Here is a 24,715-nt window from a genome sequence, read left to right on the forward strand (position 1 = left end):
ACATGCATTTACAAGAGTTACTCATGAGATTGCTCCATTTCCACTATTGCATAACCTCTTGGTGGCTGTGACATTGAATCATCTGATGATTTGTGAACCCTCTCCCCCCTCCCCAGCCAGCTGTAACGGCTTTTTTGAGGACACTTTATTAAAATACCCTGGAGTTCCAAAACTCTGCTTTGAAGTAGAGCAGTAAGAAGTTGCTTGAGTAAGTGGGAGATCAAAGAAACTATACCCACAGCCAAAGTGAGCAAAAACTTATTTTACTCTAGATCTTTCCCTGAAGTATGATTGCTCTCCAGAAGACAAGAACATGGGCAAAACCTCTTCATATTCAACCACCATTCCTGCATATCAAATCATCAGAAGACTTCTAGTCAATTTGTTTCTTATTTATAGTTTCCATCAACCCTAGTGTCACAAACTTCCTCTGGCATTTACCAGTCATTGGTCTTCTCCACCTCTGGTCCAAGAGTTGGGGCATGATATTTTTCCTTTACACAGAGTTAAGCCAACCTAATGTTGCACAAAGCTGCTGTGTAATTCAGGCCATGTTATGGTACTTCTTCGTAGATTACTGCACTCTAGCTTCTATACCTTAACAGAATTGAAATAAATAAGCTAAGTGAAAGCCAATAGGCTTTTTATGTTTTGTTACTTCAGATCATGACTACATTCTTGCCTTAGCTAAAACCTTCCTATTCTCTCTTGTATCAGTCTTGGCAGATGTAGAAATTTAATTTACCTTATTTGTGCTGCTACCTGTTTGACAGTTCTCTTTCCTCCTTCTGTATGTCTGAAGTTTGTACACAGGAGGAAGACAAGCAATGGAAAGTCTTGGAAATTGGATGGTTTTGTCTTTACAGCAGAGGTCATTTACTGCAAAAGGGAACTTGATGCTATGACCATTCCTGTTCTTAGATCAACACATTGGCAAAAACATGTTGTCCTCAAAGATGAGGCTATAACCTGGGACTGAGGACCTGCAGCAGGAGCATGTGGTCCTGCTCTTCTCACTACTGTTCCTGTAGTGACAAGCCCTGTCACACAGCCAAGACTGATATGACAGAAAGGGATGATTTTGGTACCCACAAGAAAATTCACCAGAGCATTAGAGGAGACCAACTGTGAACAGAAATTGTGTATAGCTGGCTATCTTAAACTGTCTTCTGGGACTTTAACACCTGCTCCTTGCATTGCATTTTTTTTTAATAAGGTTAGCAGAATCACATCTTCAAAGGAAGCATCAGTCTCTTCTAGTCACAAAACATACAGCTGTTTATTGCTTGGTTTTACTGTCCAGGAGAGGCCCAGGGCAGTTTGCAGCTGGGGCCAGTGATGAAGGGGGATACTATTAACTCTTCATCCTAAAGAGTGTGAGTAGGATCAATTAACTTGCACTTATAAATGCTTTGAAACTCTCTCATAAAAGTATCAGTGTTTTTCACTACTTATTATGAATCAGTTTTTCCAACTTAATGACATTGTTAGGCTTGTCTTTTATAACAAAGAGCACCTCCTGAATGGATCCTGCCATTTTAACATTCTCAAGAAAATTGCTGAAGATCTGTACAATATACATGGTATAAAGTTAAAAAAAAAAAAAAAAATTAAAAAATCAATGAAATACTGAAAAGAGACCAAAAATTTTGGAACATATTGTTTAATCAATCCTCTAGAGAACATGAAAGTCCTGATTAAGATTTAATCAACAAAAGGTTTCAAGTACTTTAAATACACTGGGTTTGGTTTTGTGGTTTTTTTTGTTTTCTCATAGCATTGCACACCTAGATACAACAACCCATTCCCCAAAGACTTCTGGTGAAATTTTAGAAGGCATAAAACCATGCTTTATATTAAAAATGAGAGAAACCAACTGTAGTTTTACAAATATTCTGTTGTTGAACAAGATAATAAAGTAATAAGAGGGTAACTCATTTCTACAGTGGTGATTTTAAAAGGCTATATTAAATGATATTATAATCTTTGTCTGCAAGATGGAAAAGTATCTGTCTCACTCAGCTGGGACAAAATCAGAAAAAAAAAGAGTATGTACTGTTCATCTCCTTTAATTCACTTATTGTGTCAACAGATCCATAGTTTGTTATGTTAGTTAAATGACCACCTATACTTAAACACTGTTTACATGATCAAAACTTTGGATATGATCCTGATGGCAGTGCACAGCGCAAACACATTTCCAATCTTGCAGAAAGAACGTAACACTAATTCTTACTGATTTTGTTACCTGATTTTGAATATTTCCCTGGCAATAAAGGACTGTTTAGTTTGTTTCCCACACATCACATGCAAATATAGACATATGCAGAGATGAATGCATTTTTAATTTTTAAATAAAAGGAAGGGGATCCGCCTGTGTTTTACCATTCACTTCTTGTTCACGAGAAGCAGTAGTCTATAGAGAACATCAAAGCAGTAAACAGATCACAGCACTCACACCAAGCATTTAGCTTAGCTGCTGCCTTCCTAAGCACTGAGTTGAGTGAATTAGCTGCAGTGATCAAAAGGACCAGGTATATCTTTGAAATCCCTGCACAGTCCAGTATTTTGTTTATGACCAAAGCCTCTGAACTGAATGTAAAAGCCAGTTTCCATGGATATTTAAATGACACTTTTATCAAGCCTATCAGAATGACATATTTGGGTCTTTCAAAGTCTTGCAAGGTCACCTCTCTGCCATCCCTGAATTCATTTCTGTCTAGCAATCAATGTTTCTTGTAAGGAACAAGAAGTGTTTGTGGCTTGTCAGTGTGACCAAATTGCAAAAGAATTGAAAATGTGGGGTACTGAAGCAAAGAAGATTAACCACACCAGCAACTTGTGACAGAAAGCCAAAACCCTTTGCTATCCATTCTTTTCCTTGCCTCCTGCTCCCCCACACTGATTTATGTTCCCTATGCTGCAGGACAAGCTACAGGTAATTTTGTGCTGTGAGAGCAGATACATCTGTAAACTGAAGCACAAGACCAAAGCACTGACTCTGCAAACATGTGCATCTACCTTCCTTACATTGAGGTCTCACTGAAATAAATAGGATTGCTCACTTAGCAAATCAGACATCTTTGAGGAATTGAGCCATGCATTGATATGTGACATATTTTAAGGGAGCATCATTTCAAGGCTGAAAAAATATGATACCTTGGGCCTACAGTGCAAGTTTTCTGTCATCACATAAAAAAAAAAAAAAAAAAAAAAAAAAAAAAAAAAAAAAGTGGCAATGAAAATGCTTTTCAAAGTAATGGTTCAGTTTTGAAATAGCTATTATAAACATTTGTGCTTTCTATGGCTTGCAGTTAAATTTTAAAAATAGCACTCAAATATGCATGTTAATAACATCCAGAAGGCATTTCTTTCAAGCCTGTTTGGGCTGTTGAAGGGTTTAATTTAACCGCAGCATTCATTTATGTCTAGCAGTTAGAATTTTCTTTTAAGCTCAAAGGAGCTGAGAGTTGTAACTATGATCTAATTGGTAAGGAATGAAGAATGTTTTTCATGTTTTATAGACAGCATGAATCCTGATCATTTTACAGCAGTAAATTATAGAGTGCTCTGCTCACTGTGTCTCCCTCTGGAAGTATGGACCTATATCTCATTAAACTATAAAAATAACTTGCAGTGTTCTGCACTCCTCAAAAGCTATCCTGCCAAGGTGTGTTATTTTTGTATCACTAATGCATGTCAGCTAGTCAGTCTAGAGAAAGTTAGGTTCTTTACAGCCTCAAACTAAATTAATTTATAGCTACATCCACATGTCAGAGGGGACGCATGAGGAACCTAAACTGCTATAGAAAACAATCATTTATTATTGATTTTCAGCTCCTTTTTAAAAGCAGCTGCAATTCATTGGTTTCTTGGTTCTTTCCTCTCTGGTACAAATGATCTATACAACATGACAAAGCAGCTCCTGTGGGTAAGGCAAATGACATAGAAGTCAGATGTGTTTTACCTCTTTTTGGCTTAAGAAAAACGGTCATCACTGAAACATGAAAAAAAAGATCAAAGGTGGGATGTTATGCTTTTTGCGTTTTTAACTTTTTCCTTTTTTTTAACATGTGCAAGTAGGCAAAATATCTCCACTAAATTAACTTGTCTTTAAAATAAAACCTAGCATTTCACACATTTTTAAAAAATTGTCAAGTGATTATATAATCTATCTGAATTTAATGTCAGTAAATGCAGTACATAACAAATGAGAAATTGCAAGGCCTTAGTCCTACTGCAATATCTTGGGTTTGTGTTAAAAAAAAATATTTATCTGTTTGAAAGGCAGATGTTACAAAACTGCTACCGCAACTGCTGAAGTCTAGGTCTCCAGCCCTTTAAAGCAAGGGTGGAGTGGATTGGAAAAGAAAAAAGCAACTCAAGAGTCAATGTAAGAATGAGCCCAGCAGTAGGAACACTCTTCAAGGAGTGTAGCAATAAGATAAGGGCAATAATCTTACCTTTTCTCAAGAGCACAGCGATTAACCACAAACATCTCCTTTCACAGCAAAATGGCTTAAATAGTCAACTAGATGATTCCTGTTTTAGGAGTATACAGCAAATCATTTAAAGTTAACTTTTGAGAGCTGAATAAGAAATAAAAAGGATAATAATAATAATAATAATTTTAAAACCACAGGCCTCTCTGTGATTTGTTCTTTCTATGGAGGGAAAAAACTGACACTGTTATTAGAAAGTTTAGCCTGTATTACTTCTTCTACACAAGGATTTCTTTACAGTTTCACTATTCCTTCACTGAACAGCCTTAGGTCTAAACTCCTCTCCCCAGACCTGGCTATATTGTCCACAGTCCTTCTTTGAACAGGATTCCAGAGAGTGAAGGGGTGGTTTCCTAAGAGAGGAAGACAGGCAAATGATGACAGACCAATGTGTGAAACCCTTTGCATTTTGCTGCTTCGTGGTTATCAGCATGCATACACCTCCTTGGGAGCCACAGGTTACAGAAGATCTTGATCCCTCCAGGACTAAATTAACTCTCTAAACTAAGTGATATGCAAAACTTGGCCACTATTCACCTCAGGGTCACTCACAGCTGACAATGAGTACAGGAAAAGGTCACACAGATATATGGGGCAGGAGATCATATTCAAAGTAAGTAATTCTTTTCTCTGTTCATTACTTTTCACACACAGGCTCCTGGACCAGATTCCCACACCCATCCTTGAAAATAAATGAAAAGGAGATGAGAAGAGTAAACAGAAAATTAAAAAAACTTTCTCACCTAATACAAATCCCATCTACCTTCAACACACCCAGAAAGAATAAATAGAAAACCTCTGAAATTAAAAGCAATGAAAGAGAAAATTATTATTTCACAGAAATATTTAGACCCATAAGGAGCAGAATAAACATGTAAACAGAATCAGAGAGGATGATGAATGACAAAGATCCTGATTTGTTAGGCATAACAGAATATGGCTGGAGTAGTTGCATCCCAATTATGATCATTAAGTCTACATTTGGAAAAAATAGCAAAAGAGGCAGCATAGTCTAACAGCCAGCTCACAAATTTTAGACAGCTACAAGGATCATTGTAAGAAGTAAGTCTTCTTGCATAAACAGAAGTACTAGGTATAAGGATGCAATCACAGGCACTCATTACTGTCAAAACACACATAAGAGCCAACAGCTCCTGGGGAAACATGCAGGCTGCTCTCACTTGCCGGACAGCATGCTACAGGGAAATTTTAACAACCTGTCCTACTAGGTGAAATGAAAAAATGGGAAATCAAACTACTTCTGTATCCAATCTGGACTGTAACACAACACACGGAAACTCAGTTCTTCATTTTCTTTTGCCTACAAAACAAAGACAACTCAGACTATCAAGCCAAAAACCAGAAAAAATTATCACTTGGGCAACAGAGGAGAATGAGGAAACATGCTGAAAGAAGTCCCTAAATTAAGTAGGGAACAAATTTGTGATCCAGAAAGAGCTGGATTTTCACCAATCACTGCACTATTCATGAGAGAAGCTTATTAAAAATGTGATCCTTTGCTCACATGATGCTAGCAAGAAATTAGTTCAAAGTTCAAGAATTTGCAGGATAGAGGGGGAGAATGTCATTAGGAAATCTAGTCAGGCACAGCACAGGAGTTCAAAAGGCTGGTACATCATCTCATAGCTCAAACTCAAATTAAAAGGCACAGCTTCCATGGGCTAGAACTCACAGAGCAGCCGATACACATACACCATGCAGGCACAGATGTACATTCCCTAAAGAGAGGTTTCACACTACTAACATAGCTTCTCTCATCACAGAGACTAATGTCCTCTGCCTTAGTTGAGGCCTGCAAATAATACACGCTTAAAGTTGTAAAATTGTCTTTTTCTTGTTGTTGTTTATTATTCTCAATATAAATAATAATCTTACTGCTTTAGCTTTAGGCAGCACAGCAGGTAGGAGCCTTGGCAAATAATTTCCCCCTCTTTCTATAACCTTTTAAATTGAAGATGCTTTCCCTAAACAGAATCTGATCTGTTTCTGAGGTGATAGATGAGTGAAAAATATTGCATGGTTGAGAGAGTTGTGATGAGAACCATAGTGTGAAAGTTGGGGTCCCAAATATATATAGATTTATAGGAGTGGCACTCAAACACATATAAAAGTTACAGATTAATATAATTACTTAAAACACATAAGTACCAACATGAGACAGGAAAAAGTATATCTACATTTAGAGAAACTTGATTAATATTGGCTCAACATTACAAAGTGTAACCATCAAGCTTGAGCCAATATAATTATAGTATACAAAACCGTAATTTACTCAGATTTGAAAAGGTGACAATATAGTATGTTATAAAAAATTACATTAAAATATGTCACTCAAATATTTTTGGTGTTGTAGCTCTTAAAGGATTTTGTATTTCATTTTGTTTAAGACTATGTACTTGTAATCTATCTGAAAATTCAGTGTGAATGAGGCTGAAATAAGTCTTGTTCCAGCTGAGCTAAATGTCTGTGGAATTTTAATGTGTTTTTGTAAAAACTGATTATATTAAAGTATACAATAATTGAATTATATGTTGGGCTCTTATTTAGAATTACTTCTTGTGCTATTAACCTTAGATACCTGCATAAACACCGCAAATTCTAAATAATTTAGATAACATAATTGGTATTAAAAATAGGTGAATTACATAACATTGAATTGTTTGTGTTATTTAAAAGTGCAAGTATATGTCATTTTTTTATTACCTCCTCCCATTTTTATTTGCATTTTTCCTTTTCTTCTATGTAGATGAATCTGATGGTCAGGAAGAGAAACAAGACCAAAACCTTGGAAAGTCATCTCAGTCAAAGATAAACTGTTATCTTTACATCTATTATCATTATCAGAGATCATTTTTTCACAACTCAAAAATTCTCCCCAGTGGGCAGTAGTCCATCTTACTAAACTACCTACCCATATTTCAACCCAATTTCATGCAATTGTCTGTCTATGCACATGAAAGTCCAGCTCTGAACTATAATGGAGACTATTTTCCATACCCTCCAGGGAGGTGGCTAATTTTGTTGGCTGCCTCCATTCCATCCATCTTCTAGTGAATAAAGAGGGGCTTGCCTTTTCCTTAGTGCTGCCTGCTTTCAAAAATCTGAACGTCTGTTCAGTGGAAAGCACTAAATTAGTACAAATGCTGAAATGCCTGAGTAGAAAGCTATTCATCCTCATGCAAACTCAGAATCAGCTTTTACAACTGCAGTAACTACTGACAGCTCTTGAAGCCACAGGACTAGGTCTCCAGAAGACAAAACCTAATATTTATGTCTTGTGGGAAAAGCCCATGGCCAAAGTTAAACTGAACAGATGTCCTTCAAAATGTTCATCTTTTCTTATGGGTGCACCATAATCAATAAAATAGAAAATAGCAAAATGAGGCTGCTCAAGATCTTCCTTTATTCTCTAGTACTCAAAATGACACTTAATTCAGTACAGAACAGGGAATTCCTGCATTTATTTTGAGGATTTTAGGTAACTATCATCAACCATTGCTATAGAAAGAACAGTATGAATAGACTGATTCAGATTACGGAATTCATTCAATTCTTACTGGTTTGACATGGAAAGGTTTGATCAATGATGGTAAGAGGAAAACAAATCATTTAGTTGAAGGAACTAATTTGCAATATTAAGGAGTCTTTTTCTAAACATTAGATAAACTCTCTAGATCTCAGTCCATAATTCTCAGAGAATCTACAAGCAAGGTAACTGAATGTGATACCATTGTGCTTGCACGAACAAATAATTTATAACATACTTGAAGCTTTTGACCTTTATTCAGTTATGGGCTATAAAAGATCTAATTTAAAAATGATATATGCTCTCTTATTTCCATTTACATTACAGGAGTAGACAAAGATTCTTGTTGTGAAGGATGGTTACCTTTAAAAATTGTAAAGAGTAATACCCTGTTATTGTACAAGCAATGAAGAAATTACAGCAACAACTTATCAAGTGCAGAATGAAGCTAACTTCTCTGTGAGTGTATTAAAAAAAGAAAAAAAAAAAAAAGATTCGTGGGCAGCAGAACAAAAAAGGCTTTTTGTATGGAATCTATAAACACTGACTTAATTTCAACATTTTCTGCAAAAGGATGTGATTTAGTTCTCCAGCAGTGTTGTTTTCCAGCAAAAGCTGACACATTAGTGCTTCCTGCAGATCATGGAAACTCAGAAAAATAAGATTTTACTACTTCCTCCACACTGCATTCATCAGGGAATAAAAAAATTAATCCTGAATGAAAACAAATCACACTGCATCCCGGCAAGCTTTGCCAAGCAGAATGACAACAGAAGTATATTCAGTGTTGTAAGCTCTTTTAGATGAAGACAGTCTTTCTGTATGATGCCTAATACACTATGTTTAGGAACAGGATTCTTGTTCCTCACTACTAGTAGAAAAAAAGTAATAATTTCTTTGGAAGCATAGATCTATCAACAATGTGTATTCATTTTCCCATACATCACATCAATGTGATGATGATTTGAGAATGGTCAGTGTTAGGTTCATGGTTGGACTAGATGATCTTTCCAACTTAGATTCTGTGATTCTGTGAATAACTACCTTATTTAATTACACTCTGCTCATTTCTTCTTTTATGTCTGAACATCTGCATTAATTTTAAGAAACTACTCCTAATTTAAATAAGTCACTTAAATAACAATGTGCCCAGTGCCATGAAATGAAGAGGGGACCTACATCTTCACTGATGCAACCCCTTCCCAAAAGCATGGTTAAAAGACTAGGCAGAGTAAAATGTTGAGTCAGCTGACTCAGGGCCTGCTGTATAGCCTTGGAAATAAGTGCAAAATCAAGTGCCCCTCATTGAAATTCCTTGCCTGCAGTCCTTTTGCATTTATAACTGTGGGAAATCAGCTCCATCACTTGAGCTGGCCTCAGCTGCCATTGCGTCACATGAAGATATATGTGATCACTTACAGAGGTACAATAGGGAGCACTCTTCTGCTTTGCTTTCATCTTGCTCCCTGATCTCAGATCAAGGCAGGGAGGCAAGAAGATCAGGGGCATGTCTACACGGGGACATTACATCAATCTAGTTTGTTCGCTCGTAAGTGCAGCAGTTTAACTACATCTCATTGAAAGGCTTTTGCACTGATTTGTCATGCCGGCTTAAAATATTTTCCTTATTAATCATAACATCCAAGTAGCTCTGTACTTTCTGAATTAACTGCCCCAACTTACCAGCCAATATTTCATACCTCAGTGTTTGCAACTGATTTTTTTCTGTGCTGTAGAAGGCCCACTTTAAATTAAAGAAATCTGTGAGTTGGGGAGCAAAACAAAGTCAAATAAATGCACTTGAAATATTTTCCTGGTATCCATTAACATAATCAAAAGCATTACTCATCTATGTCATGCAACATCAATGACCCATTACTTAACACTGTAATTATTGTAATATGAACTGAACAACACACACATATTTGCCATAGCACCACTGGACAGATTTTTCCTTTTTGCAGAAACAAGATGACTGACAGCACAGTTTCAGCACAGGACAGACCTACTTTCCTCATGGGAAAAAATGAGCAGAGATCATCTGGGCAGAACTCACAAGGAGCTGCAGCAGACAAACACAGCTGTGAAGTTTTTCCTTAGGTCATAGGAGCTCTGTGCTCCCAGGGACTGAAAGTTTAGCACCCACAACTATAACTGAGCATCAGCTAATTGATTTCATGTTGGTAGATCAGCTGTCAGGAGTCCCATTCTGGAGCTTTGCCAAATCACCTGGAGAGTCTTGTCCTGCCTGATGTCACTGCATTGTCCCTTCAGCAGCAGGCTTTCAGTCCTGATCCTTTGAGGCCTGTCAGACCTCAAGGGAGGAGTCAAATGGCAGAAATAGGTGTTTCATGAGAGGTACCTGATCCTAGAAGATTTATGCTGAACTGTGCTTGAACACAGTAATGTAAACTCCCCAAAACAGCTGGTAACTCAGTTGAAGTTGTTCTTCTTGTCATTCCAGACTAGACATTGTAAAACTTTTTTATTTTATGGAAATATAGAAATTTCCAAGGGAATTCAGTTTCATGAGAAGATTTCTAATCATATCCAGCACAATTCAAATCCGTCTCTGAAGATTAAGGATTTTAAGGCCAGCATAATGAATTGCCATTAAAAGAAAGCTCTAGGAGAAACTTCAATTATGAGTTTAAGGTAAAGTGAATTTTTCATTTCTGCCAATGAATCCATCCAAATAAAGAGCCATAAGGGGTTTTTTATAAGATCAATATATATCTTTAAATTACTGAGTTTTCTTATGGGCTTTTAAAATGCATCATCTCAGCTACTTAAGGCATACAAGGTGTTTGAACAAAAAGAATTCATCCTGACGACTGACCAGGAAAGCAACAAGTTTCTGATATTTGTTGCTGAAAACACACAGTCTGGTGATAACAGGTCTCTGAAACTTCATGGTTGCTTTTGGGAATCCATAGTCACTCACAGGAACAGAAGTATTTGTACATGATACATGATATAACCCCAAAGACATCAGCTATTAAATTCAAGTCACTCTCACAGATTCATTTCCCATTTCCCACTTAATAGCTTTAACCCTCTTCTCCATGCATAAAGAGTGACATTAAACACACAACTATTGCAGTTTTTTGTCTCTCCAATATCAACCTGCATCCTCTACCTCTATCAACCTCTATCCACAGTTCTGAGAACGTGAGCAGTGGTTAATTTAGAGCTGGACTGGTACAAAATTACTTCCAGACATTCTGTAATGGAAATATGTTTGTTGGCTACTTCCAAGCACTTGAGGCACCAAGTGTCCCAAAGTGCACATTTTAGCAAAAGTCATTACAAACCTAAATATATGTATATATGTTTCCACAACATATCATAAAATGTATTAGTAATATTATTCAAAGACAAAAATTAAGTGGTTAGAGGAAACATTTATTACATTTTATTTTTGATGTAAAACACAAAACCCAATCTGAGACAAAAAAGCTGGAAAATTATATTAAATTAAAACTGCTTATTTACTCTGTTGTCATATTTAATATGTTTTATAGTTATTTTAAATTTAGAATTAAATTATGTGAAATATTACCAGAGAGGAATGTTTTCACAACAAATATGCCTTAACAACTTGTTAATGCTACCAACTATTTTCCTGATGAAAATCTCTGTTCTGCTTTAATGCGTCACTATTTAGTCAACTCTTAACAGGATATGCAAGCCAATTAGTAAGTAAATAAACACACAAAATTATTGGGTTTTGTTTTTAAAACCTGCATGACAGGACTTACTTGAACTTACTTCCCATCCCCTACAAGTTGGAACACAGTAAGATCAATCTTATGTGCAGCAAAGTGCACTTAAAGAGCACATCAAAACCAAAGATGCCATGCAAGTAGCAACAGGCATATGAGAATTGCTTGAGTAAAACTATAAAAATCAATGTTTTCTCAAACATTTGATTGGGTTAACTTGTATTATGTCCTCAGACATAACCTAATCAGACACATAAAAAGCTTACACGGAAGACTTCACTAGTTAAAAGTGACATTGTGGAAAGTGGGGAGGACAGGAAAAACAACATGCAGAAAGAAACATATTTTTGAAGAGCTGCAGTGGATTTTGCTATGTGGGGTAAAGAATGTCAATATCACTTAGTGTTTTGCTCTTCAGTCCTTCTGGAAACATATGGAGAAGCTATATAAAGCATTTTCCAATCCTATTCAGAGCTCCCTAGGTAATCTTCATTGCAGATAAATATTATAACACTATTTCTGGTTAACAGAATAATAAATGTTGTTATGCAATACAAAGAGACACTAAATAACATAGAAACCTGTCTCAGAGTAAACCACTAATAATTCTCTTCAAAAGAATTGGCTGCTCTTCACAAGGCTCTGGACCACAGCTTATCCCACTTATTTTTTTTTAAACTTTTCCTTTCATACAGACAGAGAACCAGGAGAATGTAGGGTAGGAGTAGTTTAAATATTAATTTATTATGAAAGTAAGAAGCTGGAAGGAAAAAAAAAAAAAAAGTGGTCTTTCATATTAAACAACCGAAAAGCACAAATAACTCTACCAAACACAAAGATTGCTTCTTTCAGAGCACAGAAGAACAATCACTTAGTGGTCACTGCCTTAGAAAAAAACAACATAGTCTCATAGTCTTTCGAACTGAATATGCAAAAGGAGACATGCTGTTCATGTATACAAACACAACCGTATTTTGTGCAAACACTGTAAAAGGTAACCCCTTGGCTGCATACAAAGCCTTCACTGAATAAAATTGAAAGTCTCTTGAGAAACACAGTTATACTTTTATCCTTCTACCTTAAGACCATACAATAAACAAATTGATCCAATTCAAACTGATTTCACTGACAAAGCTGCATAATCTATTTGCGGAATACATATTTGGAACCTCTTCATCTTTTCCATGAGTCATGCAGTATCTTCTTGGATACATTTCTATCAATATTTGGAAAGCATAGCTTAAAAATCAATGTGCATAGCACTTGCTAATAACTTTTGCTAGAATATATCTAGTAAAATTATTCTTAAACTATTGACCTTCAGCTTGAGATAGTCAGTTATAGTAGTCCTGACATTATATATAAGTGATTTCATGTCACTAAAATCCCTGAGAAAGAGCCTAGTTTCAGTTTCTTCAGGGACAGAAATTACTCATGCAGCAATTGCTTTGAAGTTGTAACTTATGTGGAATTAGAAAAATATTCACAGCTGAAAAATGAAAATATGATAAAAAGAAGACACTAATTATAATGATTTGTTAACCTTTCCTTTTCTAAGTGTGTGAGGTGACTTGGAAATAACCCTGTGTCTTTTTAAATTACTTCACAGTCACAACTTCATTCAAGTTTGACAGTTAATATTTTTGTACATTACCGCAATTATGCCCAACACGCATCACAGCTAGTTGGTGGGTCAATGCTGGTCTCCCACGTTTCTAAAAATCAGACAGATTTCTACTTCTCATGAGGGTAAATTTTTGGATCATCAACAAATGAACTTCAATAGGCCACTAATTGACAAAAATTCTCATTTGAAATACATTTTCTAGTCCCAGGAATCTTTTCTGCCAGGCATGATAATATCTATTTGTCTAGTATCAGTCATAATTGTTAAGGTAAAATAGATATACTACCTGTCTTGGATACAAAATTTTATGACAGTTTTACAGAAAACAATGTAAAATCACCAAAACCCATATTTTTTTTCTTCAATTGTCATTGATTTTTCAAATATTTGCAAGTAGGGAGAAGCTACCCGAGTCTGGTGTTGAAAATATTATTTTAGTGTATACTGCAGTAAAAACAAGTAGCAGAAAAAAATCACATCAGATGATAAACATAGAAGGCCTTATACAAAATATTTTGCTTTTAAAAACAAATTTCCTTAGTAAATTGAAAGAAAAATTAAAAACCTTTGATGAGAATTACATTGGAGATTGAGGCACGTCATAGTTGCATATGCTTTTTTAACCAGCAAGCCAAAGGCATTGTTCTTGCATGAAAAATCTCAGCTCAGATCTCAGAGTAGTTTTGCTAGCCAAAGCCAGTAATTACTGGAGACTTTCGGTTCTGGAACTGGATCACAAAACACATTCCCGGTCTTCCAAAAATCTTAAAAGGGATAGTTGGATTATTTAATTTTAAAACCCATTGAGATGATGGAGGAAAACCGACCTGTTACACACTGTTTTTGTCTCCATTAACAAACCCCACAGGGAGGCACAGAACACGATGCACCTGTCCATTACAAATTATTCCTAACCAAAATCTGACTATTGTGTTTTGAATGATACATACACTGAGGCTACACAAACATCATTCTTATCATGCTAAACCTCATGTTTTCCTTAAATCAACACTACTGAGATAAAATTTCCAACAACAAGTGGAAGTGGAGCAATCTAATGCACAGAACATTAGGCAATAGAATGGCTGCATTCACTCTCTGGCACTTAGAGCTTAACAAACAGCATGGCTCAGATGATCAAATTGTGGTTTGTTTTACTGTTGTGAGCAAGTCAATAACCTTTGTAGTTGCAAAAACAACAAGTGTTTTAAACAGAGGAGTTGGACAGAGAGATGGCAAAGGTTTTTCTGTTCATGGAGAACAACAGAACTGAAAACCATGCAAAGAGCATCCTTCTTCCATCATAATGTGATCAGCCAGAAGACCTGTGAGAACTTCAGAAAATTGTAAAGAACTAGGTGGCTGCACATGGATCCTGTGGCAAACGTCAGAGTGAGAAAATGTTTATTTTTATTAACAAGTTATTGTTATGTATTAAATGTATTTTATCACTCTTTACTCCTATTGTTATAATACAGACAGCAATCTAAAACACGGCAGAGATTATATTATGTGAACAAGATCTCAAAGGAATTTATTTAATGTAGTTTAATGTGTTTAGTTAGTTGCATATATCAGAACAAATTTATCATGAGAAAAATTTGCTAATTTTTCTAATAATACCCATTATGCTGACAAGAACTCCTTTGTTTTGGTCTCAGGAATGGACAAATTCTTTACTGATAGAATAAAAAGTACATTCTAGTTTGTATAGCAGTGAAAAAAATGCAAGCAGACAGGGGGAAAAAGCTGAGGAATTTTCACCACATCATTTCATGACACATCTTTGAGTTGTTCAGCTCAGTTGATTGAGATGGATTACTTCAATTAAGATACATCTGTCTGAATATGTTGCTATTGCAGGGGCACCTGGTGGCACTGTCACACATTGTGTTAAAAGTTCGTTTTCTAGACAAGTGAGTCTTTGGCTTACACAAAAATATCAAGCCATTGTTATTTTTTCAATTCACATTTCTTGGGAAGAGCATGGTAGTTTCCTGTGCATTTTAGTCTCCCGGCTAAGCCTATTCTCCCCCAAGTGTTATGTTGGAATTGGGCAGTCAAATTTTTGATCACCTCTGCTAAAGGACAAGCACACACACTATACAAGCTAATTCCAGGAAGATAGCATCCTGGCTCAGCAACATTAATTTATTCAGCAAGAGCATAACTTGCCATGCCCCAGCTTCTGCTATCATTTACTGGAGGGTGACAGTATGATCATAAAAAGGAAAATGTGTATAACATATGTTAAAGTATTCATATATAATTTCTATTCAAATATGCTTTTTTTTTTTTTTTTTTTTTTTTTTTTTTTTTTTTTTTTCCCGTTAAACGTGGGCATTGATCTGAGACTGTATGCAAATACAGCAGCACAGATCATTTTGATTATTTAGCTGGGAGAAAAAAAAAATAGCTATGGCTTCCCACCCACAAGAAAAAAAAAAAAATCTCAAATCAGATCTGATATGACTGTAGCTTTCGTTACACACTAAATACTTTACAGACAAGGTTGTGAGTATGAATTAGATGTCCAAAATTAAAGAGTGAGAAAAAGGTGGTAAGTGGGAAAGTAATAACATTTGCACTGATAAAGACACCTGTAATCTACATAAAGACAGGACAGATGAGGACATAAAGTAACAAATACAAATACAGTAACTTTTCGGAAGCTTCTTTTTCAGATCCATATGCTCACACACCTTTTTCTCCCACCCTTAAAAACTATGTCATTAAGATGACTGAAAGAAACCCAAGCCATTCTTCAAAATTTGCTCTCAAAGTGAGCTTTCAGCTGGACAAAAATGAATAATTATTGCTATTTTTTAAAGAATCACACATTAAACATTTAGATGCCATAACACAGCAATATTGCAATAAAAAATCATTGAGGGGAGTAACAGCGCCTTTCCATTAAAAAAACAAAACAAAACAAAACAAAACCAACCAGTTGTTTATTCCAAATTTCCAAAATTTACTATTTACAAACTAATGAAGATGTACCCTTGGTAGAAAAGGATCAGGTGAGAGAATACTTCAGCAAACTGGACATATTTGCTGAAGTCCATCGGCCTTGATGAGGTACAGCCACAAGTGCTGAGGGAGATGGCAGATGTCATGGTGAAGCTATTCTCCATAATCTTTGATCGATCATGGCAAGTGAAACAAGTACCCAAAGACTGCAGGAAAGCAGATGTCACTCCTATCTTCAAGGAGGGCAAGAAGGAGGAGCCAAGGAACTACAGGCCAGTCAGCCTCACCTAGATACCTGAGAAGGTATTGGAGCAGCTAATCCTGGAAACCATTTCCAGGCACATAAAGGACAAGAAAAACATCGGTAGTAGTCAGCCTGCCTTCACCAAGTGGAAGTCATGCTTGACCAACTCAATGAACTTCTACAGGGAAATGGCTGGATTGATAGACAAAAAGAGATAGTGGATACTGTTTACCCAGACCACGGTGAGGCCTTTGTCTCCTTAATGTCCTCATAGAAAAGCTGTTGAAGTATGGGCTGGATGAGCAGTGAGGTAGATGAAAAACTGACTGCACAACTAGGCCCAGAGGGTGGTGATTAGTGGCATGAAGTCTAGTTGGAGGTCAGTAATTCAAAGTGTACCCAAGGTGTCAAATCAGAGTCTGATCCTACTTACCATTGTCATTAACAGTCTGGAAGATTAGGCAGAGTGCACCCTCAACAAGTTTCCTGATGACACAAAACTTGGTGGAATGCCCAATATGCCAGAGGGTCATGCTTCCAACCAGAGGAACGGCAACAGCCTGGAGAACTAGGAAGACAGGAACGTCATAGAGTTCAGCTAGAAGTGCAAAGTCCTGCACCTGGGGAGGAAAAACCCAATGCACAGGTGTATGTTTGGGGCCACCCAGCTGAAAAGCAGATTGGCAGAAAAGGACTTGGGTGATCTGGTGGACACCAAGTTGAACGTGAGCGACCAATGTGACCTTGTTGCAAAGAAGGCAAATAGCATCCCGAGTTTCATTAGTAGGATTGTTACCAGCAGGTCAAGGGAGGTGATCCTTCCCTTCTACTCAGTACTGGTGAGGCCACACCTGGAGGGCTTGGGCTCCCCACTACAAGAGACCCATGGACATACTGGAAAGACTACAGCAAAGGAACATGAAGATTATGAAGGGACAGGAATATCTTTCCTATGCAGAAAGGCTGAGAGCTGTTACTGTTCAGCCTGGAGCAGAAAAGGCTCAGGGGGATCTTATCAATGTATTTAAGTACATGCAGGGAGGGTGCAAGGAGGATGGAGCCAGGCTCTTTTCAGTGGTGCCCAGTGACAAGACCAGAGTCAACGAGTATCGACTGAAACACCGAAGGCTCCATCTGAACATCAAGAAACATGCTTCCCCTGTGAGGGTGATCGAGTAGTGGCACTGGTTGTTCAGAAAGGTGATGAAGTCTCCATTCTTGAAGATAATTCAAAAGCTGTTAGGACATGATCTTGGGAAAAAGGTTTTGATGGATACACTTGAGCTTGGGCTTTGGATCAGATGACCTCCTCAGGTCCCTTCCAACCTCAATCATTCTGTGATTCTGTGATATCTTTTAGTTTGTGGAAGAGGTAAATTTTTGTTTTAAAACTAAATGGTATTTGCACTAAATCAAAATGTGGCACTGTATCAAGCCCAGTTTCAAACACATCTTGTAGGTCTGCAACAATAGATTTTGAATTTAATTCTTGCACCTGAAACCTTGCAATTTTGTTTTTAATTTTAACTAAACAAGTAAAGCCTCTATTAAAATATATTCTATTTATCCCTCAGGGCTCATCCCTGATGTTCATCCTTAATCCAGAGCAATAGCTGGGCAGAGGCTGCCCCATGCCCATTTTCCAGCCAGCAGAAACAAATGTGGCAGCACCTCCACAAGTCAGCAAAAAGTCAGACTTCTGATGCAGCTTCTTCCTGGGAGGATTCCTGCCATCACAACCCCGTCCTTATGGACGTGTGGAGCAGCAGCTCTGAAGGGCACTTCTACTAGTCTATGGTTAACACTTACCTACAGCTCTTTAAAAACATTTCCTATTAAAACATGATGCAAGTCCATTCTTCGAAAGCTTCTTCACCCCAGTAATGACCTGACACTTACCCCATGCCATTCAGCACATACAAAACTATACAATTGCTAAGAGCCTAATTTTCTATCACCTTACCTCAGAGAAGCTGGGAAAAGTCTTCTATTTAATTACTTTATTATTTTGTGCTGCTTTTATTTGATAAGCTCACATAATGCCATCTTTTGAGCCAGGGACCTCCTTGACTTATATCCAGAAATAATTGTCAGTGCTCCACATGTAGCACACAAAAAGTCTTGATTTTTTAATTAGCAAAACTAAGTAAGACAGTTGTACTAACAACACTTCCACCATTATTTTTCTCTTAGGTAACAGATGAGGGCTGGTAATGTTTTTCCCAAACTAATCTCTATCTCAGAGCACAGTTCTGATTAATAGGTTAATATATGTACAATTTATTTTTAAGCTCAGTTACTTTTCCTCCCTTTCCAACATTAATCTGCACTCATGTCAACATGGAAGAAAGCTGTCCCTGTTGTCCCTTGGCATTTAAGGCTGCATTCAATGCAGATAAGGTTTGTTTGGGAACGTACAGGGTTTGCTGAAGACAATCACTGGAGATAGAACCTTAATTTAACCTCAAGCCTGTAGTATTTCCCCTGGGACATGGATGACTGATAGCACAGCAGAGGGCAAGGAAAGCACAAAATTATTGAGAAATGGAAGCAGCAAATCTTAAGTGTTGAATTTCTTTCTCTAAATCATTGTTTATAAGGATAGTCATGAAAGTAATTTCCAAGGCATACACAACAAAGTTGTCATACATTAATCTTAAACCAAAATGTCATTAACACTTGCTCATAGTATCCTATGTACAAGATAGGTCAGCAGTTGTTTATTTAAATTAAATAAATCCTTAACAGAGAGCTTGATAACATTTCCCATAGGAACATTAGAAAATGGTGTTAATGAGCATTATTAAAGCCTGCTTCTGTAAGCAAATAGATCTTTATTAACTGATGCTGGATGTCATGTTTTCCTGTGTCATAGCTCTAAAGGGGCAGCATGAAAAACTAGATTGTATTTTGTTTTAAATAAAAAGCTTTTCTCTGTTCTAAACTTAAAATAAAGCTATTCTGTTAGGGTTAAAGGTTAAAGAACCCTTTTATTTGCTAATGATAAATTTAATTGCCCAAAGCCAAACTGAATACAAGCTGATTTATGTTTTCATTTCTATAGGGATAAAGAATCCTTAGTAGACATTGCTAGAAAAGGTTGTCCCAGCTTCAGAATCCTTGTTTTCAGAATAGAATAATTTATTCGTTTAAAATAGAAAATGTGAGTATCCTTTAACAGACTAAAAGGTATAAGAAAAAACCTATGTGCTATGAAAAAAAAAAAAAAAAAAAAAAAAAAAAAAAAAGTGTGGATTCTCTTTTAATCACATCTTCTGTGTCAAAAAAACAGAAGCAATTTTTCTTTCTGCTATGGACCATAAAACATCCAAATCCCTGAAAAAAACAAAGAAAATTGGAAGAATTGAGTTAAATTTAAGCCCAGATTTTAGGGAGAAAATTTACATCAAAGAAACTTTGGCCAGCAGTAGTGTCTCAGTATAAATTTGATTATGAGCAGTTAAAGTATTTATGTTTCATTGTTAGAGGTTGTTGCCATTTATTTTTTGATAATTTAAAGCAAAATACCAAATTAGCAGCCTCAGCTGTTACTTTAAAATACTTGGGTATTTGCAGAGAAAACAGACATAGTATTTTGAAAAGTTTTAGCTCAACATAAGGGCAGAGCAAATTATAACCCCTTAAGACAGCATCCCATGCTTCATATTGAGCAACAGCTTATGAAATCCTAAGAGGGTTTGTTACATAAGCCAGTGGACTGAAGAAACCTTTAACATGTAGGAAACTGAAGTTAATTAAACCGTTACGGGTATCCTATCCATCATTCCACCAGACCACTCTATTCTAAACCTATTTACATTTTGCAATTGAAAAAATGTACTTGGCATGGTTGATAAACCATGTTTACTGTCCTTATTGATTTGACATTTGTGCATAACCTTTATGCTTTTAATTATCTAATGGTATTTCCTAAATCTTTCTCTGCTACAGAAAGTATTTGATTTCCAAGCAATTAGACATATCTGACAATTACCAGACAACAAGAGTGTTCCCTTCAACAAATTTATCAGTTTGGGAAAGCACTGGTTCATCATTGCACTGAATTTGCTGAAAAAGTTGTTTTATTGGATCTCATTTCAACCTGCTTCAGTACTTTAGTGTAATCAAAGTGCATTTCGATTCTGTTCATATTTCGCTCACAGGATAGATTGCACTTAAGGAGCTTCCTTTCCTGAATAATAATTCTGAAACCTAAATGTAGTATAAGAAAATTTACACTTAAGGTTAATGGCTGGTTGCATTTGTGGGGATCTGCAGAAGAAAGGAGATAAAATATTTTCTAATATATATAGGGTAAAAGAAAAGATGGAAGCTGGTCACTGCAATATAAATTCACCTTTCATTTTGAATCTTTGATAAGAGAGATTTTTTATTTCCTATTTGAGACACAGTTTCTGAGAATTTGCTTTTAATATATTGTGTTTGTTAAATCACTTTATGATATTTTTAAACTGTTATTCACAACTTATTCTAGCACATATTTCTGCCAAAAGTCTTCACATTGCAACATTAAAAGTCACTGTAGTTAACTTCTGGAAAACACACCTCTTTGATTTGGAGATATTTCTTCAGAGAGAGAATTTAGCAGTGAAAATTTGATAATGAAAAGTTTTGCATGATTCACATTTGTGAACGATTATGGTGCAATTCTGTCTTACCTGTGAAATGACCTGAGATAAAATCTTGAAGCTCACATTCGTGGAAGGTGACATCTTATCTATTGCTGCATAAATGGACCACATAATTGTGAAAGGGGCCTAAGGCACCACATTCAGTTGGGAGAAGTTTCTCCCAGGGCAGGTGCTGTGTGAAAGAGTTGCACCATCACAGTTCCCATAAACCTTAACACAAGAAGCAAAATACACTGGAGGCAGGACCCACATTTCACTCTAGACTGCAGTCCAAATCCTGTGAATTCCTGCTCATCACTGATAACCTTCAGTTAATCTGACTATCTGTCATAATTTCAATAACTTCTCCCCTTCCTAATATTATCCAATGTCATTGCAAAGAAAGAGGGATGTAATTTGTGCTTCAGAGGGGGGCAGGATCAAAGTGACAGAAATTTGGCTCAAAGCGTTGCAGGACTCTGAATTTTACACTGTAGCTCTAGACAGTGCAAACCCAGGTCTTCCAGTAAAAAGAGCTACAGGGTTATACCACATAGAACTACAGGATTATACCATGTACAAATCTCGTGCTTCTTAGGCATCTCCAAAATATGTTACTATGATTTAGGCAGTGTAAGAGTAGTCATGCACTTTAGGTGGTGTTAACTGGCATTGTTTTACACAGCAATCTTTATGCAAATCATTTATACATTAGAGTGAATGAGAGAATTCTTTCAGATAGAAGAGGAAGACTGTAATCTGTTTCTTTCCTTCACTTTTCACACTGTGCAAGCAAGAAACAAAGGAAAGCATACAGTGTTTTGATATGTAAGCTAATTAAAAGATGACCAAGAATCGAGAATTAATATGTCAGAAATCAGTCATTATTTTTTGATAATGGTTGATTTGTCTTGTTATTTCATGCTGAAATAGTATTTAACCATCAGTTCTCACCCAGAGAGTTATTTCTAAGCAGAATACAGCCATCCAACAAAATTATCCTATTCTTTCAACCTAAGTTTTTAGTATTTTATCACCTTTTATTTCCCCTTGAAATAACTCCCTCACTCCTAAGGGAACTTTATACCGCATCAAGGCATGAGTCCAGACTCAATCCCAAAGTCTATGTTCCTTTCCCATGAAATAATTTCATAAATTTCAGATATTTTAGCATAAGCATACAATCATAAAGAATGACACTTAGTGAAAATCAGTGAAAAAAATTTTTTTTGCCCTGACACAACATAAGTATCTCTATAATTCACCAATAATTAGTTTGGACATCTAGCTCTAATTCAAGAGTTTATAAATATATAAATATAAATATAAATATATATATATATATGTCTTTAATTCTTTCACAGAATATTGTTTTTGTTTCCTACATGGTATAAAATACTGTGTGAAAAAACATGCTCTTGGACAAGTTAAAAATAAAAAATATACTGTTTTCCTCTCAGCCAATTCTTAAATGGAAAAATCTGAATATCTCTCTCTGATACAGTGGAGTAATTCAAGCAATAGAATATCTTAGAGCAGGGCAAATCTTAGCTGCATTGCTTAATGTTGATATGCCATCCTTGTGTATGGAAAGTCTCAATATGGAAACCTATTGTTTGTGTGGGCACCTAAGAACAAGCCTATAGTGTAGGCTTAATTTTTTCTCCATATTAATGATTTGATGATGCCTTCTTTCCATATTCCATTATTTTGCAGAATTGATTTTTGATAAATTCAGCTTGGTGCCTCTGTGACTACTGCATAGGTACAGTAGCTTTAAATATTTATATTGTGCTCCTGGTGATAATTATTATTCCAACACAGTATAGTTTTAATGCATTTAAATGTCAGTGTTTCTCAGTTTAATTCATCATGCATACGTTGAGATACTTGTATACATATATTCAGTATGCATCTCCAAGGACCTAAAAAGACCTATTCATATTTTAGCAGCTGTGAGAAAGTGAGGACAGATTTCCTTTACATTCCTAACTGTAAACATTAATTAGGTGCTTGACACTCATTAATGATTAAAAAACTCTTTGTAAGAGAATCCATCATAATTCTTTTATCACTATGCCAACCCAAAGAACTATTTAATTGTACTGCGGTATCTCTGATGGCAAAGTTAAAAACGATGTGTAAAAATAATATCCATTTATTCACTGTTTGTTTCCATGGGAAAAAAAGTGGTTTGCTGTGATACCTAGTAAGTTTCTCAGTATGAGAATGTCATGCCTTATTATCTGTTTGTATGCCTTTGTTGAAAAGCCATTATGCAGCTGCCTATACATTCAGTGTGTCTTCTCGTTCTTAACCATTGCAGCAGAACAGAATTTCAAAAACAAGAACTTGGAAGATTTTCTCCAAAATATTAATAAAATGCTAAGGATTATCACAAACCAAACAAATAGAAATCCCCCCCACCCCCAAACTCCTTTTCACAAACATGATTGGAATGCATTTAACCTTGGCTTTCAAAGTTGTACTATTTGCAATTGTTTGCTTAAGCAAAGCACAGAAGAAAGGAACACTGCATTCCCAGGAGGCCTGACAAACGATTTCCAAGGTCAGGCACATGCACAAAAGAAACAACAGCTCCTCACTCTATGTCCTGTAATAGCATCTCTCCTTATGCTACCTGTGACACTGCTTCTGTCTGGTCTCCTTGAAGGTTATGATGGTTGCCATGTAGAATGAGTCTGGTAGCATCCAAAACATGAAACTGAAGCTGCAGTGTTCAGTCCACACCTAACAGTTGAGAGAATCCCTCTATTGATTTTCTTGGTGTGACTCCACCCCGGCTGTTTTCTCAGCCTAATGCTGCATCTCCAGAATGTGTAATAGTAATTGACCAGAACAGAGTGTCAGGACTAATTAATGTACTCTCATTATTGGTGAGAGTGCCGGTTTTCAAAGAATGTCCTAGCTGTTATTTATGGCATTTAATTAAGGTACAATCTTATTTAAATAATCAGTGTGTTGCAAAATAGAAGAGTCAAACTACATAGCTGCAATAAGCCAAACATAATATGTACAACCACATTTGCAGAGAACATTTAGACATTTCTGCAAGTCATGAGAAATTTAGGAAATCAGTAGGGTTTTTTAGCTTTTACAAGGCATGTGAAAGCATTCTATGCCTTCTAAATGGATTTACTCTAACTGCCTAATTCATTATGCTAAAACCGTGAAGCAATTTCCTATTCAAAGCCCAGTTCACAGGCTCTCTGTTGTCAAGTATTTGAATTTCAGATTAGAAATGTGTTCATTTGGATAGCATGAAAGGAAAGCTTTGTTGTCAGATTTGCTTTATGTTCTGCCAGCAGCCAAATCCCTCTTCTTCAGTGGTCACCAGCAAAATGCCAGACCTTCACTCTGGTCTCAACTATCCTGAAACAAACACAAATGCCTTTGGCCTTTGTGGCCTGAAAACTGGTTTGAGGTTTGCTCTTCTCCCCTCTCT

General features: G+C 36.3%; 1 long non-coding RNA gene across 1 annotated transcript in view; it reads right to left on the bottom strand.

Moving 5' to 3' along the window:
• LOC113489676 overlaps nucleotides 1-24,008 on the bottom strand; it is a 59,306-nt gene extending 35,298 nt beyond the window's left edge. The window contains exon 1 of the long non-coding RNA XR_003400078.1: nucleotides 23,891-24,008. This is a non-coding gene — a long non-coding RNA (uncharacterized LOC113489676). The remainder of the gene's footprint in view (nucleotides 1-23,890) is intronic.
• Between the last annotated feature and the right edge of the window lie 707 nt (nucleotides 24,009-24,715).

Source organism: Athene cunicularia (genome assembly GCF_003259725.1).
Source record: "Athene cunicularia isolate RWA chromosome Z unlocalized genomic scaffold, athCun1 chrZ_part1, whole genome shotgun sequence".
NCBI lineage: Eukaryota > Metazoa > Chordata > Aves > Strigiformes > Strigidae > Athene > Athene cunicularia.